Source organism: Leopardus geoffroyi, chromosome C3 (assembly GCF_018350155.1).
Source record: "Leopardus geoffroyi isolate Oge1 chromosome C3, O.geoffroyi_Oge1_pat1.0, whole genome shotgun sequence".
Lineage (NCBI taxonomy): Eukaryota > Metazoa > Chordata > Mammalia > Carnivora > Felidae > Leopardus > Leopardus geoffroyi.
The window spans coordinates 16,480,350-16,495,501 of record NC_059338.1 but is presented as its reverse complement, the minus strand read 5'-3'; the positions used below and the strand labels follow the sequence as shown (position 1 = coordinate 16,495,501).

The window sequence follows — 15,152 nt, the reverse complement described above, 5'->3', positions numbered from 1 at the left end:
ACTTCAGCCAGGTCACGATCTCACGGTCCGTGAGTTCGAGCCCCGCGTCAGGCTCTGGGCTGATGGCTCAGAGCCTGGAGCCTGTTTCCGATTCTGTGTCTCCCTCTCTCTCTGCCCCTCCCCCGTTCATGCTCTGTCTCTCTCTGTCCCAAAAATAAATAAACGTTGAAAAAAAAAAATTACAATAATACCTGAATGGGTTCTGAATCAGCACAATGAAAATTAGTCAGAGAGCAGAGTACCTATTGGTTTATATAGCATTATATATACCACACAGGAATCATGATATGAATTTTTATATTGTCATTTGGTGGTTTGGTAGAACCACTTGGCCAAATGTGACTATGAAAATGTCTTTATCTTAGCCCAGATCACCTTTTTATTTCCCATTTTCCAGGTTTGACTGTCTTCACTCTGTGGGTCTCAAAATGTTTCATTACCTTCTTGGTAGTTTAGGAATTCCCTTGTATCAAGTACTTAAATCATTGTTATGTAATATCAGAATTTCTTTATTCTCAAAGGTCAGCTTTTAAATGAATATTATATTTATATAGAGACATTACATTACATTTTACAGAGAGACATCATATTTAAATAGACCATTATATCAATCAGCTACATTGATACATAGCTATTTGCCCCTTTGCTGTGGTAAATGCCCAATGGCAGTCATTTATGTTCTCGCCTTCATTCTCCATTTGTATTTCCCTTTTTCTGTCCCTTTTTAAGGGCATATGACACTGTCCAGGTTCTCAGATGATGGTCTTAATTATCATACAGTCTACACACCTGCTAGATTGCTAAGCATTTTGTATTCATGTTCTTTATTTTATTTAATTATTACGACAACCTTAAAAATAGATGTGATTGTTTGCTCTTTATAGATTAGGAAATTCAGGCTCTGTACTGTCATTTAACTTGTCTGAGTTTTAATAGATTAGGGACACAGAAAAGGCAAAATTAAATTTTAGATATCAGTGATGCCATGGGGCTAATTTCTGGAGTGTCAATATAGAAAAGTCATAAGTACATAGATGCCAGTGTCAGACTCTCTGCATTCAAGTCCTGGCTCACCTCCTTTTGCTGGATTTGTGAACTGTTATCATTCTTGAACTTCTCAAAACTGCAGGACTTGCATCATTGTAGGAGGCAGAGTGCCCCTTCTTAACTCGGAAGTTTATTGTGAGAATTTGATGAGATAATGCATATAAAGAGCATAGTGTCTGATGTGATAAATTCTCAAGAATTTTAGTCATTAATATATCTTATTTTCTTACCAAATTGATAGGAAAGAGCTATTTTCCCCCTGCAATTTTGATGGAGCATAACCTCCACATTGAAGCTGAGTTCAACGTTTCCTCCATTTCGCAGAAACATGGGCAGCATCACTGAAGATTCCTTCCGACTGCATTAGTCCATCACTTCATGAAAAGAAAGACACCACCATTATACAGATGACAACAAATACAAGAAAAAGTAAATATAAAAATCCAATCATAACTGAATTGAGACATTGCTTTTGAATATTCGTTGTATTAAAAACTTGATTCCTTTCTTAATTTGTTTTTAAACCACTAATTACTATGTATTTGCCACATGATAAGCACTTGGCTAAGCTTTTTTGATGTAGCCTTTGCTTCTCAGAATAACACTATGAAATAGACATTTTTATCATCATTTAACAGACAAGAAGACAGAAGCCCAGACTGTTACTTAGCTTTCCAAAGATAATGCAGCCATTATCTGATAGAACGTGGATATGACCTGGTATGACCTGGGCCTTCCCTTTCTGGTCTACTTTCCTCTCACTATACCAGGTCTCTCTTATGACTCAGTCTACATTTGTCACATGATAAATGCTTACACTTTGACCTTCAATATTGGTTGTCATCTGTGAGTTTTGGAGTGAAAGAAAAATGGACCCCACAACCATCTCTAGGTTAAATTAATCAATAAATACATAAGCAATGTCTAATTCATTAATATAGCTACAGCCAATGGCAAAATCATACTGAAGAAGAAAATTCCACCTGAATGTATTGATCTTGTGAGACAGAAAACTTTTTTTTTTTCTTATCAAAGATTTCAAGATCCTGTCCCACAAAAAGTTTTCCAATTCCCCCTTCTTGGGCAATAACATGAGCATGGAAGTCTTTTAAAGGTATATTGATTTTATATTATGCAATAACACATTTTCATTAATTTACCTCCATTTCTACCCACCAACTTTCCTTCTCCCAGAGTTTTCCTTCTTGATCACAATGTAATAAGTATAATTTGGAATTTCCTTAGAGTAACAGTGTCATAAAATTTTAGGGGGAGAAAGGGATTTTGGAAACCACATAATTTATAATGTAATTATAAAGATGTTAAAGCTCAAACACAGAAATTATGTGTGGTCTGGTGAAAGTCACAGAAGTGAGACATAACAAAATCTATATTTCGCTTTCTTGATGAATTCAATATCCCTTCAGGAACTATTCCTATAAGAGAGTGCTAGACCTATAAGAGATTTTCCTCCATGGAGGAATTTGCAATATGGATGGAAAGAAAGGTACACAGAGATAAACTCATTTAGTCAGTCAAGACAGGTTCTCCATTAAAGAATGTTACCACAGTGACATGTGCATACATATATGCATATAAAGAACATTATTACCAAGAGTAGAAATAATACACACAAAAAATGATGTGGCATAAATCTTATGTTTATGATCATCTAGAATATAAAAGTCAAAGGGCTGGACAAAGACTAAAGATGGAGAGAAAACAGAAAACACTCCGAATAAGGCACAGATCAGTGTGCTTGGAGCATCTTCTGAAAAAAAAAAATCTGTTCACACTCTATCCAAAGAGGAGGACGTGTCAACTCCCTTCAAAAAGCTAATGGCCCAGGGCAGAGGTTACCTCCCCCACATTAATCCAAGAAAGAGGCCCTTGCAGCTGCTTTGGGTCTTTGGGCTCCTTGAAGAGCTGCCTTAGGATTTAGGAGGAAAAAACTAGGGTTATGACTTTCTGGCAATGAAATGAATAATTTGCAGCCACACAATTATTGGAACAAATTGACAAGAAACATTAAACGTCTCTATTACCAGTAAAAGTGTAAAAATATGAGAAAAATGTCATCCTGGAGCAGATCAATCATTTAAGCATTCCAGTAAGTGGTTTCTCAAAATGTTACACTCAAGATCTCTAACTTTCTTTGACAGCCCGACGCACACCCGCCATCAATTTATCTCAATTCTTCTTGTATGTCTATTTTCAACATCACCTTTCTGGGAAAAGACTTTCATATGTTTATAATCCCTTTCAAGTGTGAAAGGTGACCCTTACTCTGGTAATTAGACATCAAATAAAGAAATCTGAAGTTACAGTATACGCATCCTTGAAAATGTTTTAGACTTCAATTATCTCAACTCTCAGCTTTTATCTTTGAAGGTTAGAGTCCTCTTTCTTGTGTGTGCATCATTATACGAAAGGTGGTCACTCCCATTTCATCTGCAACTCTACTGGGATGTCCAGTATCTCTCAAAAATGTCATCATTTACTGGAAAACCACTAAAATCTATGGAAATTCCCTTTGAGGCAAAAACACTTTTAAAAACCCCAAGTAATACCATGTACAGAAAGACCCAGAGTACTTACTTGTCATGTTTTCTGATTTGTTTTGTTTTTAAATATCAGATAGACAGCTAACAAACAGTTGGGGTAGAGTAAGCCATGTTAAAGTAGGACGGTTTGTTCCTGTAATTGGTCTTCCCAAAGGATCGTGCTGTCTGTGCACAGTGCTGACCACTCGGCTGCTCCCGTAGTGACAATTTCTCCTCGTACTCTATGAATACCTGAATGAAAATTTGTTTTGAAAAAATAAAAAAGAGGCAACACTTATGGTGGATACAATACTGACAGGATTAACATGAATTGTGCTGTTAATTTCCATTTAATGGAAAATTACTATCAAGCATACTCATTTTATGTCTCTTTTCCCCCATTAAAATATAGCATTAACACTATGTAAGTTTTTCAGAAGATAGTTATGAAATCAGCAGGCAGAGGTGAGGGCCTGACACATCGTGGGAGTTCCTTAAATATGTTCGAATGAGTAAACGAGCAGTTCTAGGCAAGCACAACACCTAGTCATTTGGCACGTAATAAATAAAACTGTATTTGAATAATTAACCAATTAAGTGCTTTAAACACTAACCCAAGACATTAAATTGACCAGGGAAGGTCCCTATTCTCAACTTAGAGGTTAGAATTATGAATGTTGAGAGAATTTTTCCACTACCTGCTAACTGACCCAGCAGAAAGAGAAAATTAAAAAATAATTTAAAAAGAAATCTTCCAGGTTACGCTTAGGAAAGTCACCCGATACCTTTAACTCTTCTTATGCTACAACATTACAACTAGCATAGAGACCAGGGCACCTGGGTGGTTCAGTCAGTTTAGTGTCCAACTTCAGCTCAGGTCATGATCTCACAGTTTGTTTGAGCCCTGCATCGGGCTCTGTGCTGACAGCTCGGAGCCTGGAGCCTGTTTCAGATTCTGTGTCTCCCTCTCTCTCTGCCCCTGCCCCGCTCATGCTCTGTTTGTCTCAAAAATAAATAAACATTAAAAATTAAAAAAAAAAACTAGCATAGAGACTACCTAGAAATCTATCTATAAAATATATAGTCTCTTTTTTGCTTTTTGATAAAATGAAGAACATATAATCAAAGAAATTGCAAATAATGTTTTTTTTGTTGTTTCCCTGGTTCCTGTGAAATTTGACAAGTACTTTGCCATAGAAATCAAATTAAAAATATTCTCAAGAGCTTTTCAGACATGTTTATTAAGCAGTTTCAATATGATCTCAGTTCATTGTTTTCTAAAACAAAAAGGGTAGAATTACTACTTTTTATCACTCATTAATGCATTCAACAAATGTATTAAGTACCAGCTACATGCCAATAGTCCTGAAAAAGGCAATTCATTCATGTCCATGTTCATCACCATTAGTTTATAATGTTAAATATCTGGAAAACCTAATTTCAAACTATTAAATTACTTAAATAAACTGCATTCAACCAAATCTGTGTAGCCATTACCATTTAAAATTTATACAGAGAAATAATTGTTTATGATAAATTGTTAATTTTTATTTTTATTTAATTTTTAAGTTGATTTACTTATTTTGAGAGAGAAAGAGTGTAAGCGAGAGAGAGGAAGAGAGAGATTCTCAAGCGGGCTAACAGCACAGAGCCCAATGAGAGGCTTGATCTCACAAACCATGAGTTCATAACCTGCGTTCAAGTCAAGAGTCGATGCTTAACCGACTGAGCCACCCAGGTGCTCCTTAAATTGTTAATTTTTAATTGAAAGGGTTGACACATTCTCGTTGGAATCTGGTTGTATTTTACTTCATAATTCTATAGACATACATATAAAGATAGCAAAGTCGGTACTATGGCTAGACGACAAAATAACATATTTTCATGTATTAGAATTAAAACACCTTATATGTTTGAAATTAAACAAAATGTTAAATTTGGTTATTTCAGTTATATACTTAGTGAAATGCTTTATTGTTTCATTGTTTTCCCAGATTTTCTAGATTTTCAACATACTTTTATTTGGCATGAAGGATATGTCCGGAGCTAAGCAAGAGCTGAAGAGGCAGAGGTAAAGAGGATACCATTCTGAAGATCCAAGGGCCAAGGTCTTGGGAATAGTTAAATATACTACAGCAGGCATTAGCAGAAATTGATAAGATGGACAGAGGCAGAGGCTGCAGGGAGGTGGAGCCTGAAACCATGTCTTTGGGAGAAAGGTTTCTTACTACCTAGATAGCATTTAGTCAGCAATGAATGTCTATCGTATTAAGAAAACATTATAATGAATATTACTGTGTTTGATTTGACTAAAAATAAAGAATGAGTGTTCATATTCTATTAGAAAAATCTAGGAGGTGGATCCCAGTATCAACCAAACAACCTATATTCAACAGATGGCTTATAATCCATGTTTTAATTCTCTGGGAACATGAAATTCCATTTTGAAATAAAAGATAGAGATTTCTTAATGATTACCCCAGTGATCTGAATTCCATTCTCAGCTCTGCATAGGGACTTCATCGTGTCACATTAGATGAATCACTTAATCTTTCCAAACTGTCATCTATCAAAATACCTTGACAGTGATTATATATGTTAGGTCCCTGAGGAAATTTATGAGGATGACCTTAAGTTCCATTCTTTGCCAAAATGAACAGGAGGGACCAGGAAAATGTCTAAAATTATTATTTCATGTGAAAAGATAAACAAAAAATGGAAATTATTTTTTTCAAGGACATTGGTGTTCAAAAGCAAAAATCAATTTTTCAGCATTTTCAAAGTTCATATAAGACTCCATGTACCTGAATCTTTTCCTGATTAGTTTCTGTATGAAAAATATGAGATGCTTTTCTGGTATATGTTAAGGCAAATCTTTGGGAGTCTTCTTAGGTCAAATCAATGAAGGATTTAGATTTCTTTCCCTTTAATTTTAATTCAGCATTTCTAAAGTACTAAGACTTAAAAAATGGAAAAAATATTGTGAGTACATATTCCTCTAAGTGTGACAACTAAATTAATATTTTTAAATGCAGTTAAACTAATTTTGTAACAAGATTTAAAGCACAGTTCATTAAAAAAACATAATTTTAATAGTGTACTTGAAGCTTGCTCAGGTGAATTAGAACTACAATACAAAATGTGCATGTATGAATGTTAAAAAAATATTGAATATTTTAAAATACTTGACTCACAAAGAATTTTAAATTTGGAAAAAAAATCCATCACAGATCTTCAAATGTACTCCTGGAGTTTCGGGAGAGGGTAGTGCACTATTTTATATACACTTAACATTTGTTTCGTTTTATTAAAGAATATCCTGAAATCTCCAGAGCTTAACTGCCTTGCTCAAGACCATACTGCTGTTAGTTTCATGATATATGCCTATAAGAGATCGGTTAAAGACAGATGTCACATTTGACACCTGAGTTAGGTGAACTAAAAGCTGGTGACTCGAGAAACCCATCTGAGAGCCTGATTCCCTTCACCTCACAGTCTCTCTGGTGACCTATTCGTTGGCATCTTTGGGAGAAAGTAAAATGGGTTAAGGTAATAATTTTCATGCTTTCTAAATATGGCATATGCAAATTCATAGGGATATGCAGTTTTTAAAATAGGGTCTAAAGGGCTACATGGTTAGGTGTAGCCCTGATTCAGATGGGGGGGGGGCACTTCACAACATTTAAATCCTCAAATCCCAAGACACTCTTCATTCCTGAAGGTCAGCATCTCTGAGAGTAAATAAAAGGAGAAGATTAAAAATGGTGGAGAATTTCAAAGAGAAGAAAGAAAGTAATTTATAGAGGTTATGCCATGGCCATCAATACAAGAATTGCTTCACATATACCTTGAAGATCCATTATTCTATGTTGAAGTGTGTCTTTCGAATTTAAGAAATTTTGAACACGGAAAAAAATCAAGGAAAGTTCTCTTCAAAGAAGTTTGATCTTCCTGGCCCATAATTACCTCTCCAGCTTTGTCTGTTACCCCTCACATATTCACTCTGGTCGTTCAATTTACATGGAATTGCCAACAGCTCCACACACACCTTGATTTTCCTTATCAATGCTATTTCCTGCCTCTAATATTCCCTTTCCCTTTCTTGCCTCCTTTCCTTTCTCTTACTTATTTTTGTGTTAACTCGTACTTGAAGACATCAATACAAATTGATACTTGTGCAATTCAGACAGCAGGTCCCCCAGGAGCCCCCCGTCATTTTTCTGCTGCTCCCTATGCCACTGTCACCTGTGCTGGGTGCCTTTTTTTTAAGCCCCTAAAATCTATGGTCATCTCTGTCATCATATTGCAATAGCCTTTGTAATTATGAATTAGTCTCCGCTATTCCCCTTGACCTGCCTGAGTACAGGGATTGTCTTTTTCATATTTGCTACACTGATGCCAAGCTTGATACCTGACACATAGTAGTTAAAGAACACTGCACCTGCTAAGTGAACATTTGGGAGCGTCAATAAATGAGCCCCTGAAGTACTAGGTTTAGTACTAGAGGCAGGGAGTACTTTTGGGGAGCAGAGTTGAGCAAACGCCACCAGAATGACATGGTTTGAGGAGAAGATGTTCCCTAAAAGTCTCTTTCCTTGTAATGTTAGTATTACAGTTTTCTTCTATGGAATCAGGCATTCAAAAAGCACCAGTTGAAATGCAGATGGGTTGCCCACAAGGCATAATATACCAATTCATTAACATCCACTCTCAAATAACAGCTTGAGTATAAAGAAATGAAGCTCAAAATAGATATGTTTAGATAAAATAGTTCATCCAAGCATAAACAATTGCCCTGGGGGGGGGGGGCAGAGGGAAGAGAGGAGGAGCTGCCAGCCAAATATGAAAAAGTTGAACAGGGAAGCCATGAAAATGTCATTTGTTTTCAGATAGTGTCTAATCTTGGCTGTAGAGAAAGACAGAAATTTTGAAATCATGATAAAAGAGTGAGGAATACGATCCAAGAAGACAAAGAAGGTTTGGGGGATGGGGGAAAGATTAAATAATAAGAAGGATAAAATCCTCATGGCCCTAAAGCTCAATGTACCAAATAGAAGCTTTTGATTTTCCTTGTGTCCTTTCTTGTCACCATTTCACATTTGTCACCCTGCTGCAATATAAGAGATCACGGAACCACTTTTGGCCAGTCTTACTGTGTGGTCTGCCTCTTCCGCTTACCTGGTGGAGGCCTCTCGTTCATGTCCTGGTTTTAGGCTTGCTATGAAATAATGTTAGGAGTGTCAACCTTGGGTTTCTGGGCTTCTTGCCAGGTATTCACTTGTCGTTCTCTCTCCATGACAGCAACGAGGATACATCTGCTACCCCTGACCTTGTTATACTATTGTCCTTCATTTTCTTGTATCTTGAGGCATGTCTTCAGACAAAGAAAGAAAGAAAGAAAGAAGAAAGAAAGGTTCTAATCATTGACTATACTATTTCTTCGACAGCTACAAATTACATTCTAACTTCTTTACCTTCTAACTTCTTTCTACCCTAGTAAAAATGTTCATAGTTGCTGTGGTGAACATCAAGACATAACAACCTAAATTTCCATGGACAAATTTTACAAAATGTGGCCTCAGCAAATATCAAAGCCATTTCTTTTTCTGCCTTTAGCATTTCCTTCCAATATGCATTCTTTTGTGGATTCATTGCTTGCATTGTGGAAAGCCAACATAAAATTTTAATATTAAAAGTAAAAACTGATTTTTTTGGCAACCTCTAAGGTGGCTCCAGAGACAAACCTAATGAATTAAAATCTGGGCTCCTTCACCTATCAGCTAGCAAAATTCATTAGGTTGTGAAACTAACATTGTTTAATTTCTCTAAGTCTTTGTTTCCTAGATATATCAAATGGAAATAAAATGAGTGACCATCCTACAGTAGCTGAGATTATTCTTTGGCAAACACAAAGGAGTTTGCACAGGGTATGGGACAAGGTGAGCCCACAACATATGTAAACTGTTGCAACTGGATTAGCAATTCTATCAATACCCCTGTTCTAGTCTCAGCTCAGTGATGACTTAACAGTGTGAAATTTGGCAAGTCTTCTAAACTTCTAAGTAGGCATTGCCCCCAAAGAACATTGGTAGGTTATCCATTTCTTTTGTCACAGGGCTTGGAAAGAGTTGTCTCATGGATGTTGCAGGATGTCCTGATTTTTGGAAGAACGTTTACAACAATTGAAGTATCAGATTCTAATTTTCTGCTGCCTTCCAACTTGCATTTGTATCTTAGTTTTCCAAGTATAAAATGAGAATAATTTAATTAAATATTAAAACTCTTAATGTGTCTTCTGTATGCCAATAGATCAAAAATATAAACGAGAGATTTCATACTGCTCAAGGAGATTATGTTCAATGGAAAAGACTGATTTTAAACACTGATAAACATTGGAAATGTAGCTTAATAGGGAACAGGGTCTCTGGATCTATTTGAATGCCAGAATTCAAATCCCAGCTTTACCACTTACCAGTTCTATGACCTTGAAAACACTTCTTAACCCCTCTCTGCCTTTGTTTTCTCACCCATCATTAAAAAAATATATCAATAAGATGTGCTATAAAGATCAAATAAGTTGATATTTTCAAAGATCTTAGAAGAATGAAGATAATAAATAATATAAAAGTAATTAAATAAATGATAATATTAACACAAGTCAACATTTGAGAACTACTGTAGCAAAAATAATTGGGAAGAATAATGAAAACAGAAGATGGGAATATGTATTATGGAAGAAAACGCATGATATAAAGATAGGACAGATCCTCTGAGTCCCCAAAATTGGAAAGAATTTTTACATCAAGTATATTATTAATATTTGAATAGTATAAAGAGAAATATAATTTAAAAGTTACCAGAACATTATATTTTATTTAGTGAGATTTTTAAAATTCAGTAACATGAGTTCTGAACTAAGCCGCTTGCCACTTTATACTTGCCAGCTTCTACCTGTGTGCCTTTAACCAAGTGTCTAAAACTCTGTTCTTCTATTTCCTTGGTTGCAAAGAAAGGGAATAATAACATCTGTATCAAAGGAATGTTCTGAGGATTCGGTACCTTAATTCATGCAAAGTACTTAGAAGAAGACTGGGTGCATGGTAAATATTTAGTAAATGTTATTAAAGGGTATATTTTCATGCACCATTACAGAATTGTATATAAATCACTGTACCCACAGCTTTTACTTCAATTAATTAGCATCTGTCAACCCATAACGTGGTGTAATTAGTATAAACTCACTATCTTGCCATCATCCATTCTCTTGCCAGAGAAAACGTGACTGATCCCAAAATATGAGCTAATGTGTACAAGGTGAGAATATCTGAAAAAGTTTTACCACAAAAACTAAAATGTGTACTTAAAAAAAAAAAAAACATATTAGAACTTCCTTGATCTGCCCTTTAGCAAGAGAGAGGGAGAGAGAAAGCTTCTGTATTTTCTCATTAAATTAGCTCTAGTTGCAATTGAAGAAACTGCGTGACCATCTTAAAATATTGAGCAAATAACAAGATATAGTGTGCTTTCTGACAGAACTTTGATATGTACTTATTCCACAAATATTTCTCAGCATAGGAAGGGTTTCAAAACATCCTTACCATACTCTGCTACATTATGTATCTTCTCAACTTAGAAAAAAAAATTGTGTTATAACTACCCTGAAAATTCATTCTCATTTTTTTTTTGTTTTTCCCAATTAATATTTAGTGCTTTAAAAGAACAGAGCCTGGGTGGCTCTGTCGGTTAAGTTTCCAACTTTGGCTCAGGTCATGATCTCGCGGTCTGTGAGTTCGAGCCCCACGTCGGGCTCTGTGCTGACAGCTCAGAGCCTGGCCTGCTTCACATTCTGTGTCTCCCTCTCTCTGCCCCTCCCCCAATCACACTCTATCTCTCTCTCAAAAATAAATAAACATTAAAAAATTTTTAAAAACTATAAATATCGATTTTTTAAAGTAGACTGCATTATTATGTTCCATAATTTTATTAATTTAACCTCTTTGGTGCCTTCTTTATGTAAGACACTGAGTAAATAGTCATCAGGTAGGGGAGGGGTGTAGCTTGGCAGGAACTCTACCCAGTGGAGATTATACCTGAGCTGAGTCTTAACAAATAGTGGGGAAGAATTTTGTGAAAAAATAAACTGAGCTGTTAATAACAGTCACTTTAAAGAACAAATACATCAATACGGCTGAATTGCAATGAAAAGAATGGGGCTGATATAATTTAGGAAATAAACTGGATTCAGGTCACACGTGCTCAATATGTCTTCTAAAAACCTTGCTCTTTACTCTGTAAGAGACAGGGAACCATTGAGACAATTGAATTCCGATAGAAGCAAAAAGATCAGATACATATGTTGGAGAGATCCCTTTCTTACAAGAGCAGAGGATGGATAGGAGGAGGTGGAGGCAAAACCACATGAACCAGTAACACTTCCTACTAGCAACTGATCCTGCAAAAGATGAATGTGTTAACTAAAAGGACGGAAAGAAAGGGATTAGTTTAAAAAAAAATTTTTTTTAATCTTTATTTATTCTTGAGAGAGAGACAGAGTGTGAGCAGGGGAGGAACAGAGAGAGAGGGAGACACAGAATCCGAAACAGGCTCCAGGCTCTGAGCTTTCAGCACAGAGCCCAACATGGGGCTCGAACTCATGAACTGTGAGATCATGACCTGAGCTGAAGTTGGCCGCTTAACCAACTGAGCCCCCCAGGTGCCCAAGAAAGGATTCATTTTTAAAGAGGTTTATAGAGTCAGGACTTGGTGATTATTTAGATGTGTGGGACAAAAGAGAAAGGGTTTGGAGAATATTCACAGAATATTCACAAAAGAGAAAGGGTGTGGACTTAGGAGACCACATGAATCTTTGTGCCACCCTCAGATATAGGAGACAAGGAGAGAAAAGCACATTATGAAAGAAAGGTGAGTTCAGACAAACAGCATATTATGTCTGAGGAGACTGTTTAAGAATCAAGTGGAAATGTCCAGTAAGTGGTTGGATATCTGGGTTTGGAAGTCAGAAAAGGTGTTTGTGCTATTAGCATCATTGGATGTACATGAGCTTTCTAAAGAGTGAGAGTGGCATATGAGAAGAAGGAAAGGATTAGGCCAGAAAAATCGAATCCAACAAAGGGGGTTAGAAAATAGTGGGTAAGGAGGAAGGAAGAGAGACAAGGTAAGCTAGCATGTTGTCACAGAAGCCAAGAGAAGAATTTCAAGAAGGAGGAAGTAGTCAATGACACTACCACAAAGCTTTGATGAAGTGTTTATCAGATTTCAGTGTGTACTTTATGGGTTTACGAACTAGAAAAGTTGCCGTGGAATGACGATGGTACAGTAATTTCAGGAGTAAATTGTAGGTGAGAAAATTAAATGGGATATGTGAGTGGGCACAAAAAGTTGAAGAAATTCGAATAACAGAGGAAAAAAAAATAAAGTAGTTAACTACAGAACCAGAGGGATATTTGGGGATTATAGGACAGCTAAGCATGTTATTAAGATAACCCAGAAAACAGGAAGTTTTTAAATGTTGGAAAAAGTTGAAATAGCTTGTCAAGGCAAAAATTGCACTGCACAAAGTTAAAGAGGCAAGGATGACTTTTTCCAAGGCTACTGGAAAGGTGGAGAGAAACCAGAACTCAGTCTGAGTTGCATTCTGAAAACAAAAAGGACAGAAAACTTTCGAAGATCTGGGGTGGGGGACACCACAGACCATCTGATATCACAGGCTTCACTCAGAGGAAAATTAAACGTTCTCATCTCCCAATGGCAGAAGATAATTTTACAACTTGGAGCAGAACACTTTCAAATTAGCTTTCTACCCTCCCCTCATAAAACTAGGAGATGGGGTCTGTCTTCCGTGATGACTACATCCCAAAGGGATGGCTCTCAGGTTCTTGTGGAGTCATGCCTCGTTGTAAACAGGAAAGAAACTTTAAAAGGATTTGTGTCTCTAAGGGGCAGAGAAAGATGTGCAGTTTTAAGTCTTCTAAAGCAAATGCTCTAAAGAAAACAAAAGTCAGGAGTCTAAAGACAGGAAGAAGACTTTCTAAAGCATAGTCAAGATGCAGGTGACATTAAGGCCATGTTGGTCAATCTACAGACCAAGTCCTTGTTGAACGTAAAAAAGAATGGGATAAAGGTTGAGTTTGGAGCTGCTGAAATTAAAAAGAAAGTGCACCCGTCACCTGACCGTGGAGTACTGCAGGAAAGGCTGGGGTGGATATAAGTAAGTCTATAATGGCATGGAAGGTAGTAAAGAGACTTCAAGCCCGGGGTTCTCAATTTTCTCAACAAAGCAGGAGGTCAGAGAAGTAGACTGATCTTCTGAGAGTGTGGTACAGGATGGGCACATGCTTAGGAAACTGGGGAAATCAAAGTTAGGAAGACTTACTGGGGGCAGGGAGAAGGGAGCCGACCAAGCCATGCTCCTCAAAATATAGAAAAACATTTACAGAAAGAGAAACACAATGCGTTTCAAAAGAAGGCCTTGCCCATGCCCCCAGCAGCATTTATAAATGGTCCCACTGTGTTCCCAAGTTGTCATTTCTTTCTTCTTCTACTTTTCAAAAAAGATGAGTCTGCTACATAATTATATTTTCCCTCTTTTTTTAGTTAATGATGTTTTCCAATTCATCTGATTTTTAGAGTCTTCTGTGTCAAACCTACTATAAAAATTTCTTGGCAGATTGTTTCCTCTGTGTATAGAATATGAAAAAGAGGCATTGAATTTTCTTACCAACTTTTCTGAACTTTGGTTATTACAGCGATGCTGGGTCTGTTCATTTCTCTGCTCCTTTTCACAGTGCATTAACTTTAAAATAACATCTAAGTCCCTGTCTAGCTGTTTTCCCATTTTATTTTCTTCTATTGCCAGCCAATGAATTGTTCAACTTTCCACTCTCTCTTTTGGGATTCTACTTTCATTGACAATAAGAGTTATTAAGATCTGTGTAGTTGATTTTTATCTTCACTTAGATCTGTTTCTATCTCTTGGGTAACTTTTTCCGTGCACAACTCCAATTACTTTATTTCCGTTCTGTCCTTTCTTTGTACCAAAATTTGATTTTGCTCATTTTTATTCTCATATAATGGATGTTTGGACTCCTTTTTATTTTCTTGTCATGGGCACTCACTGACATTTTTTAAGGTTTTTATGACCCAAGATTAAAATCTATTTGCAAGTTTTGAATACATATTCCATTTCCAGAGAAATTTTTGTTTTTCTTTATTCTTTCACCTTGAAAATGTTCATAACAGCTATTCTTTTGGATAATGCTTTTATTCACATACAAAGCTATATTCCATAAATGTGCTTACAATTTCATAGTCTTATATAAATATTGCAATGATAATTTTTAAATGTTTCTTCTTTTAATTACAGGTTTTTGTCACATGAAAAAGAGATTAGATTAGGTAATTCACAAGATGCTTTACATCTTAAAAAAATCTGTATGCTATAAAAATGTCTAAACTTTCTCTTGATATTTAGATTAAGTCTCTTTCTCTGAATTAGGCCTATAAAAGAGAGAATTTCCAATGAGCTATGATTTGAAGCCTCCC

The 15,152-nt window shown here is 36.1% G+C and overlaps 1 long non-coding RNA gene across 1 annotated transcript; it reads left to right on the top strand.

Moving 5' to 3' along the window:
• The first annotated feature begins 785 nt into the window (after nt 1-785).
• On the top strand, nt 786-6,067 carry LOC123585771. The gene is made up of 2 exons (XR_006706416.1): nt 786-1,476; nt 5,585-6,067. It is a non-coding gene; the product is annotated as an uncharacterized LOC123585771 (long non-coding RNA).
• Nucleotides 6,068-15,152: the final 9,085 nt, after the last annotated feature.